Raw genomic sequence first — 14607 nt, forward strand, 5'->3', positions numbered from 1 at the left:
TATATGAAGAGACATGCTGGAGGGGCACTGCGGTAATGGTATAAGTACAATTGGTAGAAATAGATCGCCGGGTTATTGTCGTGAATTTAGATTTGTTCACCCGGTCGACACTCTACTGATTGTTGGTGTGCTCCCCCACTCTAAAAAAAAAAAACAACTACACGACGCCGCCTGCAAAAGAACGTGGTGCGAGAGAATGTAGAATAACAGATAAAATTTGTATTGCCGCACTATCAAAAGACTGGCTTCCGCCTTGAGTGATTCGTAGACGCTTATTTACTTATTTATTTACCTTATTTATTTATTTACCTGATTTACTTATTATCCATTTACTTATGATTTACCTTATTCACTCACTCCCTTTTTTCCACGATCTGGACGACCAAAGTAAGGGGGGTGCTTAGATTCGAAAAACGTAAGTATACCGCTACTCCTCCCCGACCCCCTTTGATTTTTTTTACGGTTCTATCTCGACGTGACGGGCGCAAGTAATAATGATTTTTTGGCAAACATTCCAACGAAAGATAGGTACACACACTGAATCACCGCTTACGTCTTATACTCAGGCAAATTTGAGTCCAGTGTGCCGCTTGGGCCGCCGCTCTCAGTATCGCGGTATACCCCACAGGTCTTCTGTTAAGTTGAAGTGGTTTGCAACTGAAAACTTCATAAGTTACTTGGCTACAACGTCAGCTCTGGTCCGCTTCCACGCGTCTCAAATCCACCTTGCGACAATTTCTTAGAAAAGGTGTGCTTAAATTCGTACGCAAACTTTTTTTTTCGATTTTCCCACTGAAAGCAGGGGAGGGTCCAAGAATGGGATGTGGTTATAATCGCAAAATATCGGTATATTCTGGTAAATTTAATACCAGGGTGCACGAATACCGACGTTCTTGAATTTGTTTTTAAATTTTATTCCGGAGAAATCCTCCCACTGCACGACAACAGACGCCATCCCTCATTGAGGAAAGGAACTTAAAGGCCCAAGTATGTTTGAAAAGCCAACCTCCTGTACCAGAGTTTGAATTCAAGCAACCAGCTTAGCTACCCCGTAAGAGCATAGGTTGCCTAGCAACCTGGCTGTTTCTTTTCTGTCTTCAGACCGCGCTGAGCGTACCTACAGCTGACTTGAAAGGCACACGCGGACATCGGAGTTCCTATCGCGAAATTCCATCTCGGTGCACGGCTGCTAATATCTCGTTCGGTATCGGACTCACGACCTCCATCGCATTTTTCAATGATCGCAGTCAAGAGAGAGGTTCTGATGAAGGCATCCGGTGAATGTTAATCGCCCACACACAAGACTCCGGCGGTGTGCCAACACATCGGTCTGTGCTTCAACGCATTTGAAGTCGACATCCCAGCGTAGGCCATTTAAAAATCGCCCCTTATTAAACTCATTTTTGCTCAGCGGGATCCACGCCTGCCCTTTGAAATGGCTTCTATCCGGCTTGCCATTCTCAATACAACAAACTTATCGCTTTCACCGAGGCGGTGCACCACTAGGTGTGGTTGTTGCTACCCCTTGTACTACCTTTATTTTATGCCTTCTTTAACTGGACCGCCACCTATACGATACCGGAATTCGACTAATGCGGCCGCTTCGTGTTGCATAGTAATGGCGAAGGGCCACGCCTGCAAAGAGGATTGGATATTGGGCTCGGAAAACGCTTCTCACGCGTGGAAACATAAGAAACGTGAATGTGCTCTTTCAATAGCAGTGGCATAATTCGAGCACGTGGAAATAGTACGTGCGGGGCATATTTATTGTTGGTTTTGCTGCTGCGAAGTTAAGCGAAAAAAGTCGTTGTTTCTTACGCACATTAGATGTCAATGAACTTCCTCATACCTGTTCGCCACCGGCAGCTTCCGCTATTAAACAAAAATCGACTTATGCGGTTACTACAGGCTATCCGGGTTCACGATAACAGCAGTATTTGGCGTGAAGACGTCCTAAATTGCAACCGCAATTATTTTATTTTTGTGGTTATGTAGCTTTTGTAGAACTACGTGGCTCGCTAAAGTGGCTCCCTCACGCTGCAAATAGGCGCGAGTAGCATGATGCATGCGACAACAGAAAACAAGCCAACAATTTTTAAACGAAAGAACGCATAAATTTAACCATTTAGTTAGGCCAAAGCCGCTGCACGCAGATTGGCAACGACATAGGTACGCCTAATGTGCTATGCGTACATAGAGCCATTTTTCCATCGAATCACCGCAGTTGCTTAACTCCGATTCGGAGAAATGCTGTGACACTCAACGAGCGGATGGTTGATTTACATAATCGCGTCCCGACTTGAAAAATTTAGGCGAGACCAGGCGCCTTGCCGGAACAGGTGGCGTCATTGTAGTGACTTTGTGGCCACGTCCCATTCAAAGCACACACGAGTGAATGTATACACTCACTTAAGAAACTTTTCGTCAGTACCGGTCCTCTTTGAGATGCAGGCATGCGAACGAATTGAACACGTTACTTGCCCACTCCATATTAGATTATGGCTGTACGAGCGCAGTGACGACCTGGACCTCAAGTGCCCAAACTAAGTTGGTAGTTCAAGATAAGTTGTCGTGCCGATTTGTTTGAGGGTATTTGAAGCTCCTAGGAACGCACAGGAGCTGTCGCATGGGCAATATTTGCCCTTAAAAGCGGTCTTGCGCTGGGAAATGGAATTTTAATTATCTCTATGACCTCGAGTTAAATAAGCGACTTTTAATACAAGCGTCTTTCCATGACCCTGGATAAAGCTACCCGGCTGTTTTCAGAGGGCGTGTGCCCTGCGCTACCCTTGGAGCTGCGCGAAGGTCTTCGGTGAACAAGTGGTGCGAAGGCTTCTCAGTTGCGGTTGAAACATCGACATATCTAAAACAAAAACTATGCGGAATGCTTAGAACTTTCCTAAGAATGCCAAGCCTAAAGCCTACAGTCACACCTATCATTGGTGTGCTACTTTCTGCTGTTGTTCTGGCCTCGATCCTCGTTGCGGCGTATGCGTCCTCACCCAAAGCGAGGGGACATGCAGCCCTGGACCCAGGTGGCGGCGTAGTATACAAAGCGCGTCCGCCACACCTCCTAGGAATCCTCTTTGGCCCTGCCTTTTCCCTTACCCTCGAGAGCGCTTCGAGTTTCTGGGGGATTCTGTGTACTTCAGGACGATGGTCTGCACGTCGCGCGTTCTATAAAACATAGACATCCATGGCTCTCGTTGGAAAAAAATGTATTGCACTGGCATTATTCAGGTTTCTAAATGGGCCCAACCGGACGGAGTCTAAGAACTCGCCTCAAACGGCATTCACGAACCCCAGACAGTGGAGGGGAAAATAGGCCCGCCGGTAGCATAGTCGTCATCGCACCAGACGCGTATTCTGGAGGCCGTGGGTTCCGATTCCACTCGGCGGGCATTTTTTCTCCACTTTCTTTCTGTCTTTCCAAATTCGTCACCTGTTTCAATGACATAACACATCCAACCCTTGCTTTTCGAGGTTTTCTTGACTGCGAACCCTTACTTCTGTCTTAATTCAACGAGCCCCTCATTTTTTAACTATATATATATATATATTAGTAGAGAGGAGTCCTCTCCCTGAAACGTCAGTAAACTTATTTCTATTTTCTACGTCTTTCTCGTTTGTGTCTGTCTCTACTAACCTTATTTTTTTCGCGCTCTGTGTGAGTTTTTATCTTTTCAGACTATATATATATATATATTTATACATATATCGAAAGGCGTGGGTTCGGTCCCCACTCTGGGCGCGTGTTTTTTTTTATTTCTTTCTTTCTTTCTACGTAAACAATAAAAAAAATTGGGCCCATCTCCCCGCGAGGGGGACTCGAGTAAATGCGTCGCATAGGGGGTGGGTGTATTGCGTTAACGTTTAGTGTTTGGGGAGTCGGTGGTAGTGAATGCGTTGTATCAGCAGCTTCTTGACGTAGTTTGAATGAGTCAAGGATATAAGGCGCGTTCGTAGCCTTTAATTCTGTGTCGGCTTTGTGGCGCAGTGGGAAGAGCACCATGTACCTTGCGTTCCTCCCGCAGGGTCGTGGGATCGAAACCTGGCGCCGGTAAGTATTATTTTTTTATATAGCGTGGGGGGAGGGGTGCGGACCTGTTGTTGAGAGCGAGGAGGGTAGCGTGACGCGGGCGAGGAGGAGTTGGGGAGAGGGCGCACCTGCGCGCTGAGCTGTTGCGGACGGACGGCGGACGCTACATGTGAGTTAAAGAAATGCTCTGCATTTAATATAATTTCACTAACGGTCAAAAAATACTCTAACCAATAGTGTAACCCTATGCCTCCTTTGGCGTTGTAGACTGCCGGCATTTCTTTCTGTATATGTGTATGTATATATATATATATGTCAGTTATAATTTTTCGTATTCTCCTACTTCTGCCATTCCTGCAACCTCCCCGCCACAACAGCCCATCTTGTATGGTTCTGCCCGCACCATTCCGATCCCCTCCCTTCCCCATCCCCTGAGCGGTGTGAACGCGCACTGACCAGCCTTCACCCGGAGGACCAGCAACTCCTGATCAACCGGGCCACCCGGGCTGCGGAAGCGCCCGGCTTCCAGAACTGAGGACGCCACCCACCTTCTTCTTCTTTTTTTCCTAAAAAAAAAAAAAAAACGTTTGGCCTCGTCCTCCTCCCCACTTATTTACAGCTACAGCACGGCCAGACGCTTTAGAAGCACCCTAATTGACAAGTGGTAGAGAATCTCTGGCTAACACATCAGCCGACCACTGCCTCTACTCTGCACCGGCTCCGTTTACACAAAGCACGGCGTATCACAGGGACTCAGTTCAATGGAGCACTAGGTAATCTATCCCGTGTTTTTAAAACCGGCGCGTAGGTGGCATACTCTGCAGAGCGCCCCCGTGAAAAGAGAGCATCGAGTTACTTGTATACGACCGCTACCTTTTTAATGACCTCTGTAAAGGGACGGCATGATGAAACGCGACAGGCTACCTTCGCCTCGTGTGCTCGGCCCGTATAGTGTACGGCTTGCTCCCACAGTGCGCTTTCAGGAGCACCGGACAATTTTAATGGAATGGAACGGAGCACGACCTGTTCTTAATTGGCGACATGTAGATAATGTACAGAAAGCTTGTATCTTGTATATAGCTACCGCATACCGCCCGCCTACAGACGACTCAATTTTCTCCGAGCAAAAAACATCACAGATCTCTTTGTGGCAAAGCGCGCTTTCTCGCGAAGTCTCTGTAAAGCGCAACTTAAACACCTTGACGTTGCCATTGGCCACTAAGACGAGTCTTCCATTACGCCGAGTTTCATTTACTCCTCATAATTAGGCTACGGAAGTGTAAACATTTCGGAGTCCCCTTCTGCTGTCTAGGCGGGAGCTTCTACGGGATGGGCATGTTTACATAAACATCCGCACTTATTGTTTTATCGGAACTATCCTGCAACAAAGTACATCACGTTGGATTACTCAAACGACTGCATAAATATTGGAATTTCTATTTAAGAATGAATTATGAATTACTCTCGTCACAGTTTTATTTCAAATAATATGAATATGCCACTCCAAAGCGTTTCCAGCAGCATCAGAAACCCACCCTGAAACGAACAGCACCCTGTTTGTGCGCTAGCATAAGTCATTCCGGGTTTTACGAGGTGTAGTGTAGTCATTCCGAGGAGCAGCTTTCGCAGAAAATTTGATTGGCGCTGTAGATAGGCTTTTTCTTTTGTGTGCAAAGCCAGCGACGGAGTGCTCCCGCATTCGTCATTTTCCTTGCTAATACAGAACGCCTCGAAGATTTCTCTTTGTAATTGCGTCCTCAAGCTGCGCAGGACGCGTGTTACCTGAAAGTCAGGCGTGCAAAAGCACCGCCGCCAGTGATCTGCCAAATGTCCTCCCCCGGCCAATGAGTTCACGGCTGCGCGGTGCTCTCTCAATCTTTCATTAATGGAGCGTCCGGTCTGTCCGACGTAGAATTTTCCACAATGCAGTGGAATCCAGTACACCACACCGACTTTACATTCGACGAAGCGTGTGGTGTGCTTAGTTGTGCAGCCAGCCTTCCCAGCTTCGTTGTTCACGGCTTTGCACATACGTGCAAGCTTGCCTGGCATCGAAAAAACAACCTGGGTGCCGCAACTTCCGGCCACTTTTTTGAGCCGATGGGACAGCTTGTGCACGTACGGCACGACAACAGGCCGCGCCTTCTGGCGTTCAGGTTGATTCACTCTAGCCTGGCTCCCTGAATTTGCCTATTTTATCAAGCTTCTAGCTATGGAAGCCAGCAATTATGGAGGAAAACCGGCATTGCTCAGACGTCCAGCTTGGTGCTGAAGGCTACATGCAACTTTTACCGTGTGCGCTTTTACCATGCGCTTTTTACCATGTCGAAGTCCTATCACCAACTAGCCCAAACTTCTGCGTTAAAACTAATACACTGGTGTACGCCGAGTTACACCTGAACATGGTGGCGCGTGAGCAGAACAGGTGCACACAAGCCGCGCAGAACTTTGTTTCTGGGGCAGCTGCGGCATGTGCCAGCCTTCAAGCTGATTCGCGTCTTAAGACAAAGAAAAATACGCAAGTACGCCGTAGCCGTAAGGAAGTCGTTGATGACTTAGCACGTAAGCAGTCCTAAGCACCGTAAAAAATGTTTTATGTTCCTCAGCTGCAACGGCTTCGCCTTCCTTTGTCTCTTTTCTTTCCAGTCTAGAAAACCCCGCTGCGACCGGGGCCCATGGTTTATTCTTGAATAAAACTACATTGTTTTGATTGGTGGATTGATTGTTGCATTGATTGATCGGTTGATCGAATAACTGATCGATACATTGATTGATTGATTGATTGATTGATTGATTGATTGATTGATTGATTGATTGATTGATTGATTGATTGATTGATTGATTGATTGATTGTAAGACGACCGTGTTAGCCTCTGGGACCCCTCATCACACGGTAAGTGTTTTTTATGCGGGGGAAACCTCTTATCTAAGAGGACGCCTAGCTGATGCTTTCATGGGCACCCGCGCGAACACGATCAACAGCCGACATGTTCCCTACCACAGCAAAACAAGCTAAAATAAACAGTTCTGCTTCTACTTGAAATGCTACATTCTGTGCCCCTTTAAGCCCAAAGTTTCATCAGGGCTGCTTGTACACTATAGTTACAAAGCTGTTCTGCAGATGTATCCTCTCAATTCCTTCGAGAAGACACCGAGAGAACAGCGAATAAGAAAAAATATACGAGGTAACACGACTGTTGAAGCAAGTTGAAGCAAGAGAAAGCACGAAAAAAAAAAAAGACACAAACTGCATAAATATATAATGACATGTTTTTATGAAGCGGTTAACAGCACAGAAAGACGACGACACGCAAGGAAGAGAAGACAGGACAAGCGCTGAACTAAAACTAGTTTTTAAAGCAAAGCTTTTAACCTATACCCCCTCAAGGGTTCTTTCGCGACCGTTGGTGTCAACAGAAAACTCCCGCGAACAAATAAAAGAATTTATTGGCACCGCCAGGAATCGAACCTGAAACTAATAAGTAACAAAGCGAGAGCCCGCTGTCTTACCGATTTAGCTACTAGCCCACACGGAGACAGGGAAGACAGGTGGTGCACTCACCAAGCATATCTACGGGTTTACCTCCTGCATTCTTGCTGAATGCCACGTGACAGCGTCACGGCACCTCTCGCGCCGCTCGGCATGTCTAGCGGGCCTGTGCGGGCTTTGGGGGTGCGCTAGGAGTTAAAAATTAAAGGAAGCTCACACGAACTCATGGCGTCTCACTTCTAGTACGCCAATGTGCTAAAACCTGTGGCCTCCACTGTTAGCGTAAAAAACCACAGCTCATTGCCGTCCACCCTCGCACCAAACGACACATCAAGGACAACATTCAAATACTCCTCGATGGCCAACTCCAAGCCCCAGATCAATATCCTGGGCCTACATCTCCAGGCTAACAGCAAGAGTGACGTATTCTTGCAGCGCCTCAAGCACAACATAAATCAAATCACACACATGATCGGCCGAGTTACCACCTAGAAGTGACGCCTCAAAGAATCCGATACCTTTCGATTAATTCAAGCATTTGTCCTCTCGAGAATCACTTACGTCAACCCCTGGTCTTCTTGTCTGCAAGGAGGACCAAAAGATGCTTTATATAATGATTAGAAAGGCGGTTGAGCAGGCCATTGGTCTTCCAGTAAGTGCGTCCACATGGAGGCTGCTTAGCATGGAGCTCCACAACACCATGGAAGAGCTCATAGTGGGCCATCTTTCTAACCAGTAGCTCCGAATGAGTAGAACTGCGGCGGGTCGCCGCATCCTTCAACACATTGGTTGGGAAGCACAGAATGTCACTCCGCTTGATGTACTCCCGGACTCATTGCGACAAGAACTAAATATGGCCCCGTTGATTAGAAATATGAACCCCTCATACGACGAGGGTCGCTGACAAGCACGGTCTCAAGCGGTCAAGACCCGCCTCAATGGGGATCATGCAGATATCTCCACAGACGCCTCCCAATATCGAGGGAAGCAGTTCGTCATCATCGTGGCTACTTCCAGAACCAACCTCCTTGCGTGTGCCTCACTCAAGACCCAAGGCATGACGGTCGCAGGAGAAGCAGCCATCGTCTTGAGTGACGTGAGTGCATTTAAGGGGCGTCGCATGGGTAATCGTTGTGGGTGCCGTTTATAGCTTTGCTTTCCAACCACATTCACAGGGTGGATTGGCGCGAATTTTTTAAGTAATAAAGGGTATGGTTACCGGCGGGCATTTCACTTCTTTCTGGTTTCAGTATTTGTAGAGCGACGTGAGTGAATTTAAGTGACGCCGTATGGGTAATCGTTGTGGTTGCCGTTTATAGCTTTGGTTTTCAACCATATTCACATGATGGATATTTGCGCAATTTTTTTTATTCCACCAAGAAAGACGTATAAACTAAGACGCATCCAATAACAAGCCGCAACAAATATGACGTACAAACTCTGATCTCGCGCCCAGCCTTCTACGCTCGTTGCTCCAGATATTGTTTTTCTTTTTCTGTGAGCGCAACAGATGGCACAGTGACCCAGATTTCATCAATTCGGCTAATCTCGAGTGCCTCGGTAACCTCCTGCGTATGCTTGCCCTTTTCTCTAGAAACCACTGGGCACTCCCCGAACAGCCGAACGCAGGCATAATCTTTGCAGTGCAACGCCAGAGGTGGCCCGAAACAACCGTCTTTCCTACGAGGTTTTTATGCTCTCTCAGCCTATCTTTGAGGCCTCTACCCGTCTGGCCCATATAGGTTCTACCACAATCCAAGGGGAGAAACTTAATAGCGCCTTAATCCCATCGAACAAATTGTTCCCTGTGTTTCTTTGAGCAGCCCACTTTTCCTCTTCCCCCGCCAGTCACCATCCGACACAGCTTCGAAAGTTGTTAGGGGCAGAGAAAATTACTTCAACACCTGCGCGCATGCCGATATTGTTTAGGTTATGCGCAACCGTGTGCCTATAAGGAACCACCACATTTTTTTCCCTTTCTTCGCCTTATCTCCTGGCAGTCCTGGTCACCACGTCTTAACACTTTCAACAAGTCACGAGCCACTGCTGTCAGCAAATGTTGCGGGTACCCAGCAGACAATAGACGGTTAATTTTAGCCATGAAGCTTGAAACCATGAAACCCGCAACGAGTTTTTACGTCATATTTGTTGGGCCGTGTTATTGGATGTGTCTTGGTTGATATGTCCTTCTTGGCGGAATAAAAAATCAGTTGTAGATCAGCGCTCGTCCTGTTTTCTCTTCCTTGTGTGTCGTAGTCTTTGTGCGCTGTTAAGCCTTTCATGATGCCCCACCAACTAGGCTACCAAGCCATCCTCGTATTTTTTAAGAATTTTTTCCTGAGTAACACAGGGGTGCGTACTCGGTCCTGTTTTAATACATGTTTATATTAAAGATATGACTGAAGCAATAGATCGTAGCGTATCAGCCAAACTATTCGCAAATGACTGCATTCTTTTCAATGGAATCAACTCGACGGCAGATCAACAAGTTTTAAACTGGAATATCGGTCACTTGGAAACTTAGTGTACGGAGTGGAACATCGTAATTATCCTAGAAAAAATTGCTCACTTGTGTATCACCAACAAAATCAACAAGTTTAATTTCAGATTCGGATATGATATAAAAGGGTCTCAGATTACACATTATAAATATTTGGGCGTAAGAATTACCTCAAGCCTCAACTGCACAACCCACATAGTAACCGCATGCTCTTCTGCACGTAAAAAGTAGGGGTTCTATAGCATCGATTATTTAATGCCCCGGTTCCAGAAAGCGTAAAGCATACAAAACTATGGTAAGACCGTCTTTGGAGTACGCCTCCGTAGTATGGGACCCTCGCACAAACACCAATATACAAAAGATTGAAAAAATTCAGCGCCTGGCATTCTGTTTTATTTACAGCAGATTAACTGTAACTCCGTCGCGATTCCCTGTCGGTACTGTTGCAGTTGGCAAATTTTGAATCTCTTGAGGACAGACGACGAGCTGCTTGGCTTAACGTACTTTGCGTAATATATTTTTCTAAGTTAGAAATAAAGCCGGATAATTACATAGTAAAAGATTCTTCCATGCCTTCCGGTCACCAACACATCTGCAGCATCAAGCCAATCTTCGCAAGAACTTTTATTCCCAAACACTCTTTTTTTCCGGAAATCAGTAACTGAGTAGAATCAGTTGCCCCAAAACTCAAACTCAACTCTACCTTTTGATCCAACCTAAAATACGCTTTCCTGTTTCCTTACTTTGACATTGCGTCTTTCATTTAACATGTTGTGTGCCTAGTATTGCGGTGCTTTGATTTTGGGTTGTCTTTCAGTGTCTACCCTTCCCTGTGAAAACGCGTAAAATTTGATGGTGATTGACATGTTTTTCTTACCTTTGATGTATCCCAGTAATAATTTTGTTGTAACTTTGTTGTACCTTTGTTTTACCGGTGAGCGTGCTGTACCTTTTCTGCTTGGACGTTAATGGTTCGAAGTATGTATGATAAATAAACAAATATAGATTTCGAATACATTTTAACAATAGCCATTCGCTTTGTATCCTACGTCCGAATTTTATCTCTCGCACTCTTGAATATTGGAAGCGAACTCTTGGCGTGACGCTGAGGGCACAAAGAGCCGTGCTAATTATGACTTCTCACGTATCAGTTGGAGTCGGATAACATAGGCTTGCTTCACTGTCGGTATCTCGATTTCCGGCATCCAGATGACACAGGAGAGAAAAACCTTGCATGCACGAAACACCCGCAAAGAGACCCGCAAGGCGCTGACTTTAAATTATTACAGCCGTATTATTTCAAACGCTGGTATACCGCCATCACGAAACGAATACGCAACACGCGCCTGAACTTTGCGCCTAGCACAGACTCGGTAAGGGAGGCTGGATTTCGAAGCAGTTCAAGTTTGCTAACTGCGCAACAGCACCTAACATCAAGGTACCGGTTCTTTGGCGCCGTCTCAGTTTTTCCCTTTCTTCGGGGAGAAGGGCGACGGAACAGTGTGATTGCTGATCGCGAACGCGACAACAGGGGGATTCTTTTTTCGGAAGCTCGGCCAAACAAGTGTTAGGCAACAAGTTTGAAACATCACTCAAGTCATCCTAGCAAAGGCATCCGACCCCACATTCCTCTGCACGCGCCAGCGTTCTCAGCTCTCAGGCGGCCGGTTCAAGGGGCCCTGAACCCAAAATACAAGTTTGGTTCGTTAGAGAGGCTGCTTTGTCCCGATAACAACGATGCCAATTTTATCGCAAACTTCGAACAAATAACGGAGATAGTAAGGAAGACAGGCGAACCAGTGGCGACCGCCCGGGCGCTTCTCGGCTATTTCTGTCTGACATCGGAGAATCTTATTTGAGCCATTGCCGGCCGCCGAACCAACCAATCGCTAAGCCACATCACTGAATGACTGTGGTGGGGCCTTTAGTCCCGTTTGATCGCATCACTCGCATGCCAAGGTGCAATTAACAAACTCAAAATTATGGTCTTTGTGGTCGCTTTTTAAATGATTAGCAGCGTGAAAACTTGGGCGAGTTGGGGATGCATGTTGAACTACAGCGTAAAGGACACGACAAAGGACGATAGCAAGAGGACACACGAAGTGCTGACTTACAACTGGATTTTATTTTCGTTTATACTTGGCGCCGTTGGAGAAAATAAAATCCACAAAACAAAATAAAATAAGATAAGATAAAATAAAATAAAAAGCACTTCGTGTGTCTTCTTGCTATCGTCCTTTGTCTTATCGTTTGCGCCGAGGTTCCACATCACTAAATGATGTTATAACTGATTGATGTTATAACTGATGTCATCACTAACTCACTTAACTGAGACCAATAAAACGCGGATGCGGTCCCTCTTCCGCAATCACCGCATGACAAGAGAGGTTTGTACAACCGCGATCACGATGGAGCAATATGAAGGTTAAGGGAACGCATCGTAGTACCGATTCTGGTACGTACCACGCATCTGACCGTCAACAATGACCAAGAGGCGGGCGCGGAGGAAGTGTTCGTACAAATGCTTGAAACCATGACGGAGGGATGAAATAGCGCAATCCGGGGATAAACCGTCGTCCCAAGCAGCGCAGGAGAAAAGCAGTTGGTGACCAACGGGAGAGGCCCTTGTCCTGCAGTGAAGATGAGTAAGCTGATGATGATGATGACGGAGAAAGCGATTAATTTTGCGCGGTTAGTTCTCAGCTATTATGAGCTATTATTTTAGTTGCTAAGGGAATAAGTGGCCGACACAAATGGCAAGCAACTCTGAAGAGAACTAAAGGAAAGAGAAACCTATGCAAAATACATTGTAGGGCAAGTTGGTGAACACTGGTCCCAAAATCAGAGCACGATAAACACAACGACACAGAAAACGCACGACGGGACAAGCGCTCACTCTCTACTACGAGACTCACTTTGAATTAAAACTGGAGAATGAGCGCTTGTACCGTCGTGTTTTTTCTGTGTCGTTGTGTTTATGTATCGGGTTTTAACTATGATAACAAAACCCTATGCATTCATTTTCAAAATGTACTTCCTCTCTCTTGTACTTTAAGGTAACTTTTACAGTGACAAGAAATAGATTACTCAACACTTCAGCCAGCCGAATGGCCCAGGTGTTTGCTTGGCACGAACGCGTCAGCTGAAGTTTTATTGTTTTTGATGAAGGGAAAACACGGAGAAGAAAGGCATCGACTGTACAGACGCGGCGTTAGGCGACTTCCCACGGCATCGCCGAGTCGCAAAGGTAAACTGCGCGCCTCACCCCTGTGCACGGAAGCGCATCCAGAATAGCCACCCGTCGCCTTCTCTTTCGTAACTCGGCCAATCGCGGCCCCCGGCTGACGCAACCACGAGACCGCTCGACGAGGGCTCCGGTTGGATCCGGCGCCGCCTCCGGCTGCCTTTGTCTCCCGAGGCGAAACCTCTCCGACGGTTTGCTGTTTGTATTTCATTAAACAGTTTACCTGCGGCCGAGCTCATCTTTCGCCACCCCGGGAGCTGCCATCCAGTGCGCTCCAGCAGTAGCGTGCAGCGCCCACAAAACTGGAGACCCGCAGCGGTGGCTCAGTGGCTAAGGCACTTTGCTCCGCTACGGCGTGCCTCATAGCCGAGGTGTAGCTACGGCACGTAACCTCCCCCCCCCCCTTCCAAAAAAAAAAAAAAGAACGCTAAAATTTTGCGAAAGCGCGAATGCACGTCGGGATTACGTGGTTACCTTTCCCAAACACTGGGACATTTAACGTGGTACATTGTCGTTGTTGTGAACGTCGTGTTTCTGATTGCTGCCGCGAGCAGACATGTCTTATTACTTTTCTAGCCCACATAGGGGATTTAACTCTCTTCGTTGTGCACCGTGGCTATGACAGAAAAAGTACTCTGATGCACTCAGCAATGGCCGGTTGTTTTTCACTAGTCGACAATAGTGCAACAGGTACCCTCTGCACACCTTAATGTCGCACTCCGCGATTTAAACTGATTTATATTATTCTTCTCGGGATCAAGAACAGCTATTGCCTACTGTCTGACATCACTTGAAAAAAGAAAAGCAGTAGCAAATTTTATTTATGACTTCAAGAAATGTTCACTGATGCTTCTGTGAGCTTTGAACATAAGAAAGCTGTTAATGAGTTGTCTGTGACACTAAATCTGTCACACCGCTTTAATGACGTACGCAGACTTCGCCGCCATTCTAGAGCCATAAAGTACTCTCTGGAACTTCTCACATACCATTGTGCCATATTTTTTGAATTCGCGCTAGTAGAAGATGCCTGGTATTATCAGGCGTCATTTTGACTCTTGTATGCCACAGTTAATGCGTCAAAAGCTTCTAACGCATTCAAGCGCTTGCACATGCTGTCTCACCTCGTACACAGCCTCCTGGCAGTTTGTTTTGCAGGGTGCGCGGTTTCTAATGAACAGAAAGTTACAGCGTGTCACATTTGAAGGCTCAATAGTCGGCCCCTTAGACCCAGAATCACTGAAAAAAGAAATGGCCACAAAAGAGACGGATCACCGACACACGTTCGTATAGAGACACACGCACGCACGCTTTACGCCTCTTTTTCTTGTCACAAT

The 14607-nt window shown here is 46.6% G+C and overlaps 2 protein-coding genes across 2 annotated transcripts in view; one reads left to right on the plus strand and one right to left on the minus strand.

Annotated features, from left to right (window-relative positions):
• LOC144165217 (uncharacterized) overlaps positions 1-14607 on the minus strand; it is a 270867-nt gene that overhangs the window by 119317 nt on the left and 136943 nt on the right. The window lies entirely within an intron of this gene.
• LOC144165323 (uncharacterized) overlaps positions 1-14607 on the plus strand; it is a 45226-nt gene that overhangs the window by 29974 nt on the left and 645 nt on the right. The window lies entirely within an intron of this gene.

The sequence above is a fragment of the Haemaphysalis longicornis genome, unplaced genomic scaffold (genome assembly GCF_048455015.1).
Source record: "Haemaphysalis longicornis isolate Haplotype H1 unplaced genomic scaffold, Haemaphysalis longicornis Haplotype H1 scaffold_14, whole genome shotgun sequence".
Taxonomy (NCBI): Eukaryota; Metazoa; Arthropoda; class Arachnida; order Ixodida; family Ixodidae; genus Haemaphysalis; species Haemaphysalis longicornis.